This window comes from Chlorocebus sabaeus, chromosome 19 (assembly GCF_047675955.1).
Source record: "Chlorocebus sabaeus isolate Y175 chromosome 19, mChlSab1.0.hap1, whole genome shotgun sequence".
NCBI classification, from domain to species: domain Eukaryota; kingdom Metazoa; phylum Chordata; class Mammalia; order Primates; family Cercopithecidae; genus Chlorocebus; species Chlorocebus sabaeus.
Window position 1 is genome coordinate 34,347,049 of NC_132922.1, and position 16,943 is coordinate 34,363,991.

General features: G+C 40.8%; 1 non-coding gene and 1 pseudogene across 1 annotated transcript; both read right to left on the reverse strand.

The window, feature by feature from the left end:
- The window catches only part of LOC103221030 (putative ankyrin repeat domain-containing protein 20A2), a 44,022-nt pseudogene extending 29,069 nt beyond the window's left edge, over nucleotides 1-14,953 (reverse strand).
- LOC119622776 (U6 spliceosomal RNA) lies at nucleotides 1,612-1,719 on the reverse strand. Its single transcript, XR_005239339.1, has one exon. It is a non-coding gene; the product is annotated as a U6 spliceosomal RNA (small nuclear RNA).
- Nucleotides 14,954-16,943: the final 1,990 nt, after the last annotated feature.

Here is a 16,943-nt window from a genome sequence, read left to right on the forward strand (position 1 = left end):
GTTCAATTTGTTATAATGTGACTATAGAGGAAACCTACAACATACTAACTTAAAAATCTTTTTTCTTACTTGTGCAAAAATATTATATAGGATTGTAGGGATCATGATTAAATAAATGAATTTTTTCAGACTAATGTTTGAGATTATAAATTAGCTACAACTACCTTCTTAAATAAATCTGAATTTCAAACTAAAGTTAAATTTAAAAAATTAATTTACTTATGTAAATACACATATACACATGCAATTCATACATATTTTTAAACTGGCCTTTTTTGATTAACACTAACTACCTTAATCTTGTATCTTACTTTTTATTTTCTTATCAAGAGTAGGATCACTGAGAGAAATAAGAAATTTACTATCAGAAGTCTTACCTGGATTGCCATTTTTAAGTATCTTCTTTTTATGTTCCGAAATTTGTTGTTTAATTCTATGTATACAAAAGTAATAAATAAAATTGCTATTTTAATGCTGAAATAAAAAATATTTACCAAACATATTAAATTCTAAAACAATTTCAGGCAATATCAGACCTAATATCAGAATTTTAATGTCCCATATATTTCAAATTTTTTAACCTTATAAGCTGATTAAGCTTATAATTAAAGAAGAAAAAAAGTGAAGTACTCATAAATGGAGGAAGCACAGCTCAGTAAATTAACTCTAGTTAGCAGGACCTCATGCAAAATGTCCTGCACTCAGAATAAGTCCTCGCTCTGTAACCAATAGGTATTTTGTTTACAGACAAGTTGCTTCTCGTAGGCTCCATGGTTTCTTCTAAAAAACAAGGATTTTGCTACCTTACCTCACTAGGTCGTTAGGAAGATGTAATGAGATTACATGTTTAAATGTTCAGAGAAATAGTAAAGCAATGGAATAATTTATTCTTGAACTTTATTGCTGAAACCATTTTGGAATCCCAAATAAAGCTCGGTGTGTGTTTTTCTGTAAGTTCTAATATTCAAATGTTGCAGTTTTCAGAAAATGTTATTAAGTGCTAATTTTGGTTATTAGTTGGATTCATTGTGGCTTGTAATTCAGGGCATTTTACCTAATTAATAACTTATTACTAATATATATATACACACACATATGTATACATATATATACACATATATATACACACACATATATACACACACACATATATATATACGATCTCATTAAAATAGATTATCTAATTGTCTCCTATCACTGAGCTCATCAATCACACCAAGGGCAGAAAACTAATAGGTATCAAAACCTGGCTTGGACAACTACCACTCCCCTTCTCTACCTCCTCAAACTCTGAGCCAGCAGATCTGTGCTAGGATGCTGGATCTCCATGGTCCTCTCCAACTAACAGACAAGACAAAATCCTGCTTTGATTGTTTTTCAGATCCATGAAGGAAACGTAAGCTGATATTTTCTCATTCCCAAGACATGTACTAACAACATGTAACATCCCCTTACTACTCAGCTCTGTTCTCATTTCAGAGATCACTGTACATCAATAGTTTCATACTGCTAATCACAATTTCAATATTGGGTATCTCCTGTTTTGATTTCACTCACACTACTTCCTTGGAGCTACTCAGCAAACAGTCAAACGACCTTCCTGGGGCTATGCAAAATATGGAATGCTTTCTCAATTTGTGTGCCAATCCCCAGGCAGCAGCCATGCTTATCTGCTCTGTATTGATCTAATTTTAAAATATGTACTGCGGAAACAAGTACAAGGTCCTGTTTGATATATAGATACTCATGAGTCATGGATGAGGCTTAGCTCTATTAACTCCAACTCACTTACTTTAGATTCAGAGAATTTTATTGAATGGCTTCCTGTGAGGCAGAATTTTAAAATATATTTAAAACTTGAGAAAGAGTTGCGATTAGCCTAGGAGATTTTCATTATTATAAAGACACGTTACTTGAGGGGCCAACTGCAAGTTGGTTCCCACTACTCGCTGGAAAGGTAACATAGAACCTTCCACTATCTAACCTAAGCTGCTGCACAGGATGTAAAAAAGCCTCAAGGTACCGATCTGATAGCAAAAGGGAAAGGGAGCTCTGATCTTTTCCTGCAACATTATTTGAACATCCCTGACTGTTGAGAACAAGTTCAACTAATATTGGTTAAAGAAAAGACAAACATGGCTCTCAAAGGATAACATACCATGAAGGCCTAGGCTAAGTCTAGCTAAGAGGTGGGCTCCAAATAAGGTTTTTAGTGTAGGGCAAGCATCAGCTTGCTCAGTGTTTGTATGGCTACAGCTAGGAGGCCTAGCTGCCAGAGCAGGGTGCTGGGGACAATGATTGAGCATAAATACATAAACTAATAAACACTGTAGCTTTCAACTCTATGTATGAATCACCACGAAAACTGAGGGGTCTGAATCAGTGACAGTATCCTGGTGGCAAAGGTCAATCATTATCAGATTGTAGGACCAGTTACAATGGCAACAATACAGCAAAAGTGAGTCCGATCATTCTGGAGACAACAGAATGATTAGAATGGCCTTTTTCCCCTTCTTCTGACTTGTGAAGAAAGATTGCCTTCCTCGGACTTAAGAAAGCCCTTAGCTTCTTGGAAAATTCAAAGAAGGAAGACACAGGGGATAGCCCCAGGGGACAATACAAGATTTTCTGCTCAACTGGACATTTCAAGATCCAACAACTAATTAGAAAAGTCAGGCCAGGCATGGTGGCTAGCACTTTGAGAGGCCGAGGCAGGAGGATTACTTGAGCTCAGAAGGAGTTCAAGAGCAGCCAGGGCAACAGAGCAAGACCTTGTGTCTATTAAAAAAAAAAGCAAAAGAAAAGAGGTCAAAGGTGTGGCTCCTTTTATCCCATGCATGGGGATTATACTTAGAATAAAATGAACAACATTGAGATCCCTAAGGACAAAGGTCTTACAAATCCTGAAAAAAATCTTGCCCTCTACTTCTAACTAATCTAGACTTCTGCTTGATTTCTGGCTAAAAGGTAAAACTCATTGCTATTTCAAACTACCAGAACCAAACTATGAACTCTCACCTAATGTATAAGATGGAATAATTGCAATTGTTTTAAACTTCCATTTAGTACTAACTGGTCTTTTAACATAAACACTTTACTTTGTCAACCCACGAGAAAGAACATAACCTTCTGCCTCTCGTCCACACGTGTCTTGAGTGAAGACATTAATATTTTGCTTAAGAAGGATGTTGACAATACCTGGTAAGTTATACTGCACAGCAAACATGAGGGTTTTTCTAAAATAACAAAGAAGTAACTCCACTCAAGAACTTTAATAACTACTTTTTTAAACAGCTAGTTGGATACACTTTACTATTTTAATATCTGCCTGTCAGTGTAGACGTAATAACCATTTGTATGTACTAGCTTGGGTCTATAAGCAACTAGGGTGCTCAAGTGTTCATCTTTGTAAATTATCACCAAGGCTAAAAGGAAGGGACAACAAGGAATCCTCTTGTCCCACAGGGGTATGACATAATACAACTTGCTAACTTATAGTCCTCTGGTGGCCAAGAAACTGCTGGGGTCACTTATCTAAAGTAGGCAAAGATTTAGATGAAGATTTCCCCATTGCTTTCCTAGTCTGATATATTATAATTCAAATCAGCTAGGGGTCAGATAAGAGTCATCTGCAGGTGGAAAACAACAACAACAACAAAAACAATAATAATGACAATATTAGTAGTCATAAACTAAAAGTCCACACTTTAAAAATTAATAAAACTGGCCAAGTGCAGTGGCTTATGCCTGTAATCCCAGCATCTTGGGAAATCCCATCTCTACTAAAAACATAAAAATTAGCTGGGCGTGGTGGTGTGCACCTGCAGTCCCAGCTATTTGGGAGGCTGAGGCAGGAGAATCACTTGAACCTGGGAGGTGGAGGTTGCAGTGAGCCAAGATCACATCACTGCACTCCAGCCTGGCAACAGAGCGAGACTCCATCTCAAAAAAAAGAAAAAAAAAAAATTAAAAAACCAATACACAACCCTTTAGCTAATAAAAGATTAAACTAGCAAAAACATCAGATTATAAATAACAAACATTCTATATTATAAGAAAAGATGAATTCTACTATACACTGTTCTTTATGTTACTCAGTTCAAATATTTGCTGGTCTGATTCTTCATGGTGATATTTTTCACTATATGACGACAATTACATTAATCTTATTAATATTTCTGACTTGACTGTTACCACTCTAGAATACACAGGTTTTTAAAAAAAAAAAAAAAAAAAAAAAGATCTACTGTACCATCTCAGCTTATCAATGGCATGTACATTTGCTTTGTTTTTCAATAAAAAATCCACCATTTTCTCTTTCTTGCAAATTACAACAAATAAAAGTGGGGTATTATTGTCCTATAAAACAGCAGAAAAAATTAATAATTCACAAAATTACGTATTCCTCAACTGAATTGAAAATCTTATCTAAGGTGCTTTGAACTTCAACATGCAGTATAGAAAGCAAGTAAATGAAAAGCAGTCCCTTCCTTCTCACTCCTCAGCGCTTTCTGATGTGCTGCTCGTTGCCTTGCTAACAACCCTCCTCTGTCTCCCGGGATTAACTGTGGTCATTACCAAAACTCACTTTAAACATTTACCAGTCCCAAGAACCCTTGCTTTGATCACAGCACTTAGCATGGTACATTGTAATCATTTCATTGTTTCCCACTGAAACCAAGAGCTTCTTGAGGGCAAGGGCTGTATCTTTTGTTTCTATAGCCCCAAAACCCTAAGACATAGTAGCAAATATTTTGGTTTTTTTAAATAAATTAATTATCTAAATTATTCTCTCTAAAGCAGTGCTTCTTAAACTACATTCCAAAGAATATTTGCTTTACCAGAAGTATACCCCAAGAGAAAGACTCCATGACCATCTGCATTTGAGAAATATTACGAAACTGTATTTTATGTCTAATAATCAAGAAATATCTTGAATTTTACCTAATCCCCATTTGATAATACTATTTGTGGCAAACATTAACATTTGAGAAATTAAGAGTTTCAGAGAAACAGTTGCCAGAGCTTCCCAATACAGGTGGAGGTTTCCTCTGGGTGGTACAAACTTGCTTGATTCACTTCTATCAGTGGTGTCAGGATCCCAGATGCCAATGTCAGGCACTCCTGCTCCAAATGGTCACTATCGAAATGAGCTCTGAATTAACAGAGACTGGCTTCAAATGCACTTATTTTCCTTATTATTAAAAAGTCCGTAGATTTTTTTTCCTAATACGAGAGAATAGATTTTTATCTTTACTGTTAGAAAGCTCAGTATGTTCTGTGTAAGAGAGATAGGTTTAAAAAACTTAAAAACAAATACTTAAAAGATCAAAGCTCAGTAAGAAATACCATTCTCAATTACAATGGTAATCCCGGCACCCTAATGCAGCTCTACTTTTTAAATCCATTTTTATTGGCTTCCACTTAAATGGCTATTTAAAATTATTTATTATTTTAGGGAAAATATAAATCAGAAATAAAAACATAAGTGCTTGTCAATAAAAGTTCTCATACTGATCCATATGGATTATTTCTAGCATAATAAAAGCCAGTAAGTCACTTGCATTTTTAAGGAAGAGTGCTGAGGAGAAAGATGTAATGTCTGCAATATTCATAAATTATCCAACTATAAGCAGGAATAACCTAATAAGGCTTCTAGGCATTGTTATGGGAAGATGACTATTTGTGGTATATATAAAGAAAAGAGTTTTAAAAACTTGTAACTTCTAAAATTCAACTCCATAACTGGGGGATTTATATACTCTATAGACTACATATCATAAACAAGCACATGCTGACTTAAAAACCTTGAAGTCTTTATCAAAATATATTACAACATAAGAGTTGTAAACTCAAATACTTACAATGACAAATGAAGGTCACCTGAGTAAGGGAAGTACTGAGGTGGGCACAGTAGCAAACTGGAGAATACACGCCTTCTACAAAGGGGCAACCTCTGCACAGCAGACCAAACAGTGATAAAAACTCAGGGGACACCAGATTTGACTTTTTAGGATAAGCCTGAAGTCCAGATTTCTACACAAGTCTTCTAAATTTTACAAGTTGATTCAACTTATAGAGGCAACCCAATCTGTGTACCACATTAGAATATAGCCCTACTGTTTTTATATTTGCTATAAATGTATTACTAAATGGTTGTATATAATCCAAGTATTTGCATGTAAAATATTTTCTTTCTCTAGTTTCATATGTTTTACCAAAAATTCAGGCTCTCGTATACAATAAAAATGGTTAAAAAGACTCATAATACTTGCTTCAAGAATTTTTCCAACATTTATTCATTTAAAATATATTGGTATATAATTTTCCCAGATTGTTACCCAAATAGATCATTGGTTCACAGGACTGCTAGAACTAAATTATTGTAAGAATTCCTATCTGTATTCTTATTAACTTCATGGATTTCAGCATTTAAAACTGACATTTTGGTTATGCTAAAGCTCTATCAACTTAACAAACACACTGAGATAGTTCATAATACAACTTCAACCAAAAAGAAATAGTTTAGGATTTGCTACTATTCTAACTGAGAAAGCCCAACTTGTAATGAACATTTGTTGACACATAATCACCTGCATGGTGACAAAGGGACATCAAATCCTGAAAGGGTCAGCCTCTACCTATTGAAAGATTACCCATAAGCAAATTTCTAAAGACTCTCTGAACGGTAGTGAATGATTAATGGCAGGAAGGAAAAGGTGTTATTCTGTAAGCTGAGAGATACTGCCAATAATATTTCCCTTTCACATCCCAGTCACAGATGTAGAGAAAGACAGATAAGTCTTGAAAAGGAGAATGAAAAGGAAAACTTTGCAGGAAGTAGCACCTATCAAACACAAACTCTTCTAAGAGATTTCTTACATTTTTGAGATACAGAAATTTATATATTGCACCTATCTATTCCGGAGTTCTTAATCAGCTGTGTATACAAACCCTTGATGGGTTTTTTTTTTTTTTTTTTTTTTTTTGGCTGTTGCTGTTAGAGACAAGAGTCTCACTATGTTGCTCAAGCTGGACTCAAATGCTTAGGCTCAAGCAGGGACTACAGGAACATACCACTGTGCCCAGCTTTGAGAAGATGTTTTTAAACAGGTTCAGGCCTTATTAGGTCTATTATATCAAAATCCTCAGGGGAAAGCCTACAATTGTAGATTTTTAACAAAATGTCCTCAGGTCACTGTAACGCTCAATTCTGAGAATTAGTGCAGCAATCACTTCAGTCTCATCTCTCACTTGCATGGCTAATTCCCTTTACCAGTTGGACATGTGGCCAAAAAGAGGAAAGAGTAAGAGATGGTGTCATTTATTAAAGCTCCTGGGTATGGGTAGAACAGGGACAAGTAAACTCAAATTCCCACTTGATTTTGCTATTTATAAGCTCTTTATCTCCTATCTTCCCACCAAGACATGCTAGATTTGAGAAGAGTCTTTAGACTCTTATCTAAGTGGCTGTTTCTGCCAGGATGGGCAATAAGTCAGTTAATAATTTGTTCCACCTTCTGCTGAAGTTTTTCTCACTTTGTCAACACATTCACTGCCAATCTGGTTTCCTCAGACTCCTCCTAAAATTAAAACTAGAAGAACTTTAAAAAAAAAAAAAAACTTCCTGTAATTTTCCCTCCTTATCTAACTTCCAAGTGACCTGCATATTTCTGATTGCTCTCCTTTTCCCTTCCTATGTTTCCCTCTTAAGCCTTGTGCCACTGAGAAATGATACATCAGTTTTTCAGAAAATTATCAGCAGCAACAACACGTCCGTTTACTGTAAGTTGCTTTAGTTTTTGTTTGAGTTTTAAGATAAAGCCTATTTCCAGGGCATATTTTCTTTCCTGTGTTGTTTTACACTAATTAGGAAAAAAAAAGAAAAGAATAACCCTGTGTAAAAAAAAGTTGAAAAGATTTTACCTTTAACAAATTCACAAATATTTTCCAAAGTGGATTTTATAAAGCTGTGTCCTTTAATGCTTCTTTAAAAGGATCAATATTTAAAATAAAATCTTAGACAATTAATTATTTCAAAATAACTTAATTTGCATTTGCTTTCAGAGAATGGTTGAGCTTCCAAATATAAAAAATTGACCCTTACCTATGTCAATGTTAAAAACAAATATTTTGGAAAGAAAGTTGATTGAACTGTACCTTGTCTGGTGCTTCAATATTTGCACCATGTGAAGGCAGTTTTTCTGCCAGTGAGGTGCTCTCACTACACACAGCATAATGGAGAGCAGTGTTGCCTTAGATATCCTTAAGGTCTGGATTGGCGCCATGTTCCAGCAGAAAAACGGCACACGCCTCTTCCTGGCAACGGACTGCCTGTTCATATTAGACCAAGAAACAGATTGTAAATTCTAAGAATTCAAAATACACATTTCACAGGTTTCACCAACTAGTTATATTTAAATGAGATCCATTTATTTTAATTCTACATGTGTAAATCAAATCCATGTCATGCTGAAAGAGTTGGCGCTAATATACCTGTATCAAAGGTGTTCCGTTTTCTTTGTCGCAGATATCAATCTGGCATTTTCTGTTAACCAGGAGAGTGACCACTGTCACATGGCCACTGGCACAGGCCAAATGTAGAGCAGTTCTACAAGAGTAAGAGGACTTTTTAGGAAACTGTAGTGCATCATCTCAAAATCTACCATCATTCATGTCATTGTAAAAATTGAATAGCATGTTTTTCCTCTGCTTTCAAAACAAATGATATTTTTTTTAAGAAAGTACAACACTTACTAGCTCTTATTGCTCACTGCCTTAATGAAAACAGCAGCCTATTTGAGTAGAAAGAGCTCAGGCTTTGGATTCAGTTCGACTAGGGCTTGAGTCCTACTTTAAACCCTGTCACTTACCAACTATTGCTTAGCCTTTCTGTGCCTCAGCTTCCTCATTCATAAAGATTGCAATAGTAGCCATCTCATAGGACACCATCTTGAAGCCTAAATGAGAATCTATGTAAAGTATTTAGAATAGTTCCTACAATAGCTTAATAATTGAAACATTTTTGTTTATTGAGACAAAGTCTCACTCTTTTACCCAGGCTGGAGTGCAATGATGTAACTATACCTCACCGTAACCTGGAACGCTTGGGCTCAAGTGATCCTCCATCCCCAGCCTCCTGAGTAGCTGGGACTACAGATATGCACCAGCATGCCCAGCTATTTAAAAAATTTTGTAGAGTCAGAATCTCACTTTGTTGCCTAGGTTGGTCTCAAACTCCTGGCATCAAACAATCCTCTCACCTCAGCCTCCCAAAGTTCTGGGATTACAGGTGTGAGTCACTGCACCCAGCCAGATATTATTACTATTACTACTACTTAACAAAAACATTTTAATTAGGTAAAATGATACAATTATACCTACTTTGCAGGATGGTTTAAAGAGTAGGTGACATTTTAACACCTCTGACATGGGAATGCCACTTACAACCCATGATTTATTATAAATAAAATTGGTAGCATTTTTAAAATTATCTTATTGATACATAAAATAACGGGGCATCACACAATCCATGAGAGCTTACATTAACTAGAATATGGTAACTCAGGTCTAGGGCAGTTCCAGGCATGTAACTGAAACTTAAATACATTTTAGTTCTTAAAGGGACTATGGGAAAAGAGCACTGAAATAATCATGCATTTTTTTAAACAAATTATTTGATTTTCAAACAACTTGAAGCCAAAGGAAACTCATGATTCAAATGAATACACGTATGGCTCATTTTATTCAATACTTACACTTACAGAATATATGCAAATAAGACTTTCTGATGATTAATATTAGTATTTTAGACTGATAAACTTTTGAAAGGGCAGTTAAAGGTTATCTTCTACTATTTTCTAACTTCAGAAATGCTTTTGTTTGAAAGGTGGGAGATAAAGTTTCAAGGAGATTCAGTCCCAATATTCCTATTGTAAATCTCTCAGCTTGCGCAGGCAGGGCAGGTAAACATGAAGTTTTTAAGGATAGAAAGGTCCTGAAAGATAATAGAATATGTCTGCTACATAACAGGTATTCAGGTTATGTTTCACGAATAAATCAAATGAAAGAATGGATAAATACAGTTGGGGAGTTCAGTATTTTTAAATAAACTCCTATAAAGTAACAATTTTGCAACAATAACTATTTATATGTATTTTTATTCTTAAAGAATACAATTAAAATGAAACGATTACTCTATCATTGTTTGCATAAATGGAATGAATGTATAAGAAAAATGTATATAATAAAATATATAGATAAAATCTGGAAACAGATAAAAACATTCCCATTTTACTTCTGAAAAGGCTAAAAGTTCAAAGAACAATACACACAATAATGATAAAAAATAGAAAGTGAGAAATTATTTTTATCAGTGCAAGATTCATATTCCTCTCTTCCCAAGGATTATTCCATTAATAATAAACTTTTACTACAATTTTGTACATGCTCACTGCAGCAATCACAGATAAGAAAAAGGAAAAAAACTTTACTTAAAATACAAATGCTCAGAAATTACAAATTTTTATTTTGTACATTTTTTTTTGCTAAAACAAGACCATAGTATGTTTGTGAAGATGTATAATTTAACTGATTTTTTCCTCACTAGCTATAAAAATATACATCTTCACACATCAACGTACTTCTGTATCTATTGCCACCTTCAATGGTCACATATTTCATCCAATGGATGCAACTGAAATTTATTTATAGGATCCATTCTATGGGTCTTTTTAAAATAAGTGCTGTGAAAAATAAAGTGCATGTATCTTTATTTCCTAAAGGTATTTTAGTGTAATGGAATTGATGGGTAAAAGGCATACACATTTTTTAAATGTACTTACCACCAAATTATCTATTTGAAAAGTAATCAGCAACTTAAACTTTAAGCAGGAGTATAAAACAGCCTAACAAATATTGTGGATAAAAAACTGTTTCATTCCTCTTTTATTTCAATTCTTATACCAAAAATGCAAAGGACTTTTTCCTACGTGCATAAGTAACTTGTAGATCTGGAGAAACGTACTTTGCCCAATTTTAGAGTTTTTAATGATTTGATTTGAAATAATTCCCTGTAAAATGAAAATGTACTTTTCATCTATATATATATAACTTTTCATCTAATGTGTATATATAACTTACATATATAACAGCTATAATACATATGATATAAATATCAGTAATATATATCATATAATATATAATAATATAGGCCATGCACGGTGGCTCATGCCTGTAATCGCAGCACGTTGGGAGGCCAAGGTGGGCAGATCACTTGAGGTCAGGAGTTTGAGACCAGCCTGGTCAACATGGTGAAACGTCCTCTCTACTGAAAATGCAAAAATTAGCCAGGCATACTGGCACCTGCCTGTAATCCCAGCTACTTGGGAGGCTGAGGGAGGAGAATTGCTTGAACCCAGGAGACAGAGGTTGCAGTGAACCAAGACTGTGCCATTGGACACCAGCCTGGGCAAAGAAGCGAGACTCTGACTCAAAAAAAATTTTTAAAAAGGGATATAATGAATTCCCTATAAAATGAAAACATACTTTTCATCTGAATATATATATATAATAAAGTCAATATTTTTCACATAAGCTCTCTTTCATTTCGTTAATTTATCTTCCGAAACACAGGCAGTTTTAATTTTTAGTTTGCTAAATCAATCTTCAGAATGTCTGCTTAAGAGGTCATTCTCAGGAAGGCCTTTGTCAACATAAAATGTTCCTGTAAAATAAGCATTTGTGTTTTCTGGTACTTTACTAATTTGCATATGTAAAAAATTCAATCTGCATTCCATCAGGAACTCATGCTTGTGACATAAAATTTCATTAGTTTTCTTCAAACAGCAGGCATTTTTTTATTAATAATTCATCCTTTCCTAACTCATCAATCCTTCTATCTTACATAATTTCAGTGTTTCTGGGTTTTCTACTCTGTTCCATGCGTTTGTCTTTTCAGCTGTCAGTAAACGATTTATTGTCGAAATTATAGCACATTTTGCTACCTAGAGAAGTGTTTTTTCACTCCATTATGAGATTTTTTTAAAATGTCCTCACAATAGTGAAAGACAGCAGGTGTCATACAAAAATATTAAAACCTTGATATTTTCATTGGGTCTATGTAAAATTGATAAACACAGAAAGGGCTCATATTTTGAGAAAAATGAGCCTTCCCATTCAAGAACACAGAACCCACCTCCCACTTCCAAGTTTCTAAGAAACTTCAGTAAAGAACCTACCTACACAGGTGGATACGGCTGTTAAACGGTCAGTTTTATCTGAGAACTTTTCACCTACTGAAAATAACTCACGGTATTTTTGATAGGGGAATGAGTCTTCTCATTAGGCACCTCCTATAATGTACATAAACCATGTTTTAAAGGAGTTCGTTAAAAATAACACCATATATGCTTAACTTTGTGAGTTAAATCACTCAAATTCTCCACCTACTCCAGCCAGAGAATTATGAGGGATGGAAAACAGCTGAGGGCCTGCTTGGCTCCGCCACTGGGAGGGTGCCCGGCCCCCTCCAACGCCCAGTCCCAGGGGCTGCGGGGAAGCCGGGCCTGGGGCCCGCCTCCCACCCCGGGCTGAGCCCCTGCTACCTGTGCTGCTTGTCCAGGGCTTCCAGGTCTCCGCTCCTGCCCGCCAGGCAGCGCTTCACCTCCGCCGCCTCGCCCTTGACAGCCGCCCTGTGGATCTTCTGCAGTTCGGCCTCCCAGATTCGGTACCCTGAACCCGTGTAGTCTGTGGTCTATGGAGCCCAGGACCGTCTGGCGCCTGCGGCTCCCTAAGCCGAACAACTTCATGGTGGTGACTTCTCAGACCCCCAACCACCGGCTCTCGAGCGGGGACAGCTTCCTGTCACCTTTTCACCACGCCCCCCTGCCCCCACCGACCCAGCCCCAAATCCCCTATCCAACCCCAAGTCCCGATCCAACCCCAAATCCGCGATCCAACCCCCAGTCCGCGATCACAAATCTATGGTATACTCCAAAATCCGCGATCCAGCCCGGTCCACCACAGCCTTCAGCAGCGACACTCGCAGCCTCCGACCTCTCAGACCCAGTGAGCTTCGCAAAGCCGTTGGGCGCGCGCCTGCACCGCGGTGGCCGCTGGCTCCCGGAAGTCGCTCACAGGTGGCGCGCGCGAGCAGGTGGGGCTGCAGCTCTCGCGGGCGCCACTAGGCTCGAGGATTCTCCTGGGGCTCGCCTGGGCTGCCCCAGGATCGCAGGCGTGCAGCCAGCCCGGCCTGAGGAGGAGGAACTGTCTGGCCTTGCAGCCCGCCCGGCTTCTCCTCGGAAGGCAGATACGGTGCTGGCAAGGGTACTCCCGGCCACCGGAGTGGCTTCGCGGATAGCCTGGCTTCATGTTGAGGCTCTGGCCCTGGAGTCTGTGTGGCTAGTGTCGGGTAGTGGGAAAGGCATGGAAAGTCAGGAGCTGCTCCTTCCCCCACCCGCCCTCGCCGCTGCCAATGCCCCACGAATGGTTTGCAGCTGCAGATCTGGCATTGGCACGGGATGGCGGAGCTTCCACTAGATGGCGTCAGGGTCGCCGAGTGCACAGCTTACCTGGCCAGGAGGTGAGCTCCTCTTGGACGTCTCTCCGGATCCTGGGCCCTGGCGCTGGGCACTCTGTATCCACACCGATGAAACAGCAACTGCTGGTGGGGCCGATGGCCTGACTTTGCCGCCTGGGTGTCTGGCCTCAGGAATCACGCTACTGGGGGGCGGGCCTCGTCTGGAGTGTCCAGTCACTTGCTGCTCGTGCACCACGTCTAGGCTGCAGGTGCGGCTCGGACGCCAGTTGGGGCTGGCAGGCCTTGTACCTGATGTTCTCAGGGTCATGTTCATCGCAGGTGTGCTCTGACTTGGCCTCCTCCAAGAACGCAGGGGCTGCGGAGGCGGGCTCTTGGTGGTAACTGGGATGGTATTAACCAACAGGTTCCCACCCTGGTGCCGCTGCTGTGCGGACTGCCTGACTTGGGCGCCCAGGCACTGGCCCAGGGTGCGTGGCAGGTGTGCGGGTAGGGTGGGTGGTGCAGAAGGTCAGGGGTTGCTCCCTCATCTCTGCTTGTGTGCAACTTGCAGTTCTGCAGTTTTCCGCAACAGCTGAGGCACTGGCGCGGGAAAGCGGAACTCCCCTGGATGGTGTCAAGGTTGCGGACACAGAGCACAGCCCAGCAGGCTTGAGGGTCCGCCCCTTTTCCACGTGGTCTGAAGCCTGACCCAGATGCTGAGCACTCTGCCTGGGTGCCGATAGGGCTGGCTGACTGGTTGCAGAGTGGGCCATCTGGCTTTACCACTGAGGCAACTGGCCCCAGGATCCGCATGCTGAGGTCGTGGGCTAGGGGTGGCCAGGCAGTTGCTGCCCACATGCAGGTAGCAGCTGCAGCTTGGGCACCTATGGGGATTGGCGGGGCTGGCACTTGATGACCTCAGGGTCGCCAAGTGCACCGCCTGCCCAACTGAGGGTCTGTTCCTCTTAGCCTGAGCCAACAGCGCAGGGGCCATGATGGCTCAGTTTCTCCGTGGAAACTAGGATGGGGTGGGCGGCCAGTTCCCGTCCTTTGGCCGCCTGGCCAACTGTCAGACTTAGCGGCTGCCGCCCAGGCATCTGTCTCTGGGGTTGCCTCTACTTGGGTAGAAGTGAGGGTCGGGGTGGGCGTGGGGCATCACCGGTTGCCAGGCCAGCACTGTCTTTGAAACATATTCAGATGGTGGCGGCACCTGGGCAGAAACTCAGACCCAGTCAGCCCTCCCACCCAAGTGCCGGTTCCGGATCCTGATGCCTCCACCCACACCACAGAGCCGTGCCCACCGTGGTGTCTGCTACCCCGTGTCCGGCATGCCTAGGGGTCCCAGGCGGTCTCCGCAACACAGCGAGAGAGCGCGGGCCGGGGAATCCAACGCGAGTATGAGGGTCCTGCCGCGCTCAGGATTCCTGCGGAAACTCTGTGCACTCGCTGCGCTCCAGGAACAGGAGCAGGAGGTGGTCAGGTCGCCCTCTAGAGTCTGGAGGTCCAGGGAGAGGAGGAAGGCTCCTTCCTCGGAGACCACTGCTGTTGCTGCAACCTCTGCCGCCACCGGCAGGGCACCCCCGATAGTGCCCCTAACCAGCCGCCTGCTGTTGGTCCCAGGACAGCGCCCCTAACACCCTCCCTTCGCAGCTGCAGTGTAGAACCCAGTAGCCCCCCCCCAACCCGTACCGCGTCGGACGTTGCAGCACCAGATAACTCCCCCAAACTGCCCCCTACAGTGGGCCAAGCAGTCACTGATGGGACCCCAACCCATCCCCCCCACGCTGGGCAGTGACGTCCCAGAAAGCGCTGCAACCTGCTCCCCGCGGTGAATAGTGCAGTCACAGATCCTTAAGGCCCCCAACTCGCTCCCCCCAACGGGCTGTGCAGCCCCACATAGCAGATAGCACCCCCAACCACAGGGAATGATGCCCTGAATAGCGTACCCCACCTGCCCCCCTGCGGTGGGCAGTGTAGCCCCCCACAGCAGCCCTAACCCGTATGCTGCTGCCAAGATATGGTCCTGACAGCGCACCAAACCGGGCCCCCACCACAAACAGTGCAGCAGCTGACAGGGCCCCTAACTCGCCCCCTACTGACAGCAGTGCAGCCCCTGAACCGTGCCCACAACCCACCCCACCACCCCGCCTACCACTGGCGGGCGGTATCGCCCCCAAACTGCCCCTTGCGCGGGCAGTGTAACCCCCAATGGCACACCCAACTCGCCCTCTATCATGGGCAGTCTGGCACCCGATAGCACCCGAAACCAGCCCCTCCAAGAACCTCCCTGCACACATCCCCTTTCCCACCCCCCAGGCAGTGTAGCACCAGATACTGCCCCTAATCTATCCCCTGCGGTGGGCAGTGCAGCCCCGGATAGCACCCTCACCCCACTGTGGGCAATGAAGCCAGACCAGTCAGCACCCCATCAGTCCACCCACCCCCACGCCGCCGGCAGTGTAACCACAATAGCGGCCCCAACCCACCCGCTGCCATAGGCAGTGTAACACCCAATAGCATTCCCAACCAGCCCTATTGCTGCTGTAATGATAAAAGTTGGAATGTCTTATGTGTAAATATATATAACTGTATATTTGATTGTTTTAAAGATAGTTCTAGAGTAGGAAAAAAGGACAGTGTTAGAAATTTAACTTGAAACCACTGGAGTGCCTGAGTTTACTAAGTGTGTTGAATGATAAAAATTTGGGAAAACCAGAACAAAACAACTGTGAAAACTCAGGGATCAGGTATAGCAAGAAGAATCTGCACAGTTAATTGAGAGATGGAATTTTAAAATAAGTAGACCATGGAAACATAAAACCTAAGCTAAGTGTGTGTTCTAAAATAAGGGGGAAGTTAACAGTGTTAAATTATTCTTAAAATATATGCAAGGTAAGAATTAAAAATGTTCTATTTTATTTAGCGACTTTTGAAACCTTGCCATTGAAAGGTTTATTGGGAGTGCTGGGTTAAATTTCAGTTCTTGGTGTACAAAGAAATGAATGGGAAATGACGTAATGTGAGTGAATAAAGAGACTTATTTTTAAACGAGACGTAAAAGCAGCTGAGTGTGATATTTCATTAACTCGCACGTGCACTTTCATGAGTGTGTGCGCTTCATGCTTGTTTGCTTTACAATATGGGGCACATTGAAAGTGGTAAGAACTAAGAAACTTAAGACTGAGAAAGCACAAATAATCAATGAAATGAGATTCCTGAGAAAGTCAGATGAAATACAAATCAGCTCCATGTCAGCTAAGATATTTCCTTTCCCAGATCTCCACCATGCAGAATTTTTCAGTTTTTAATACTTTAATGCACATTTTGAAATACCAAGAAGAGAATGCACTGAGGTCATATCAGAGTCAGAACTTCATTTCCAAAAGCCGTTTCCCTCCTGCCCAACAGTACTAGTAAACCAACA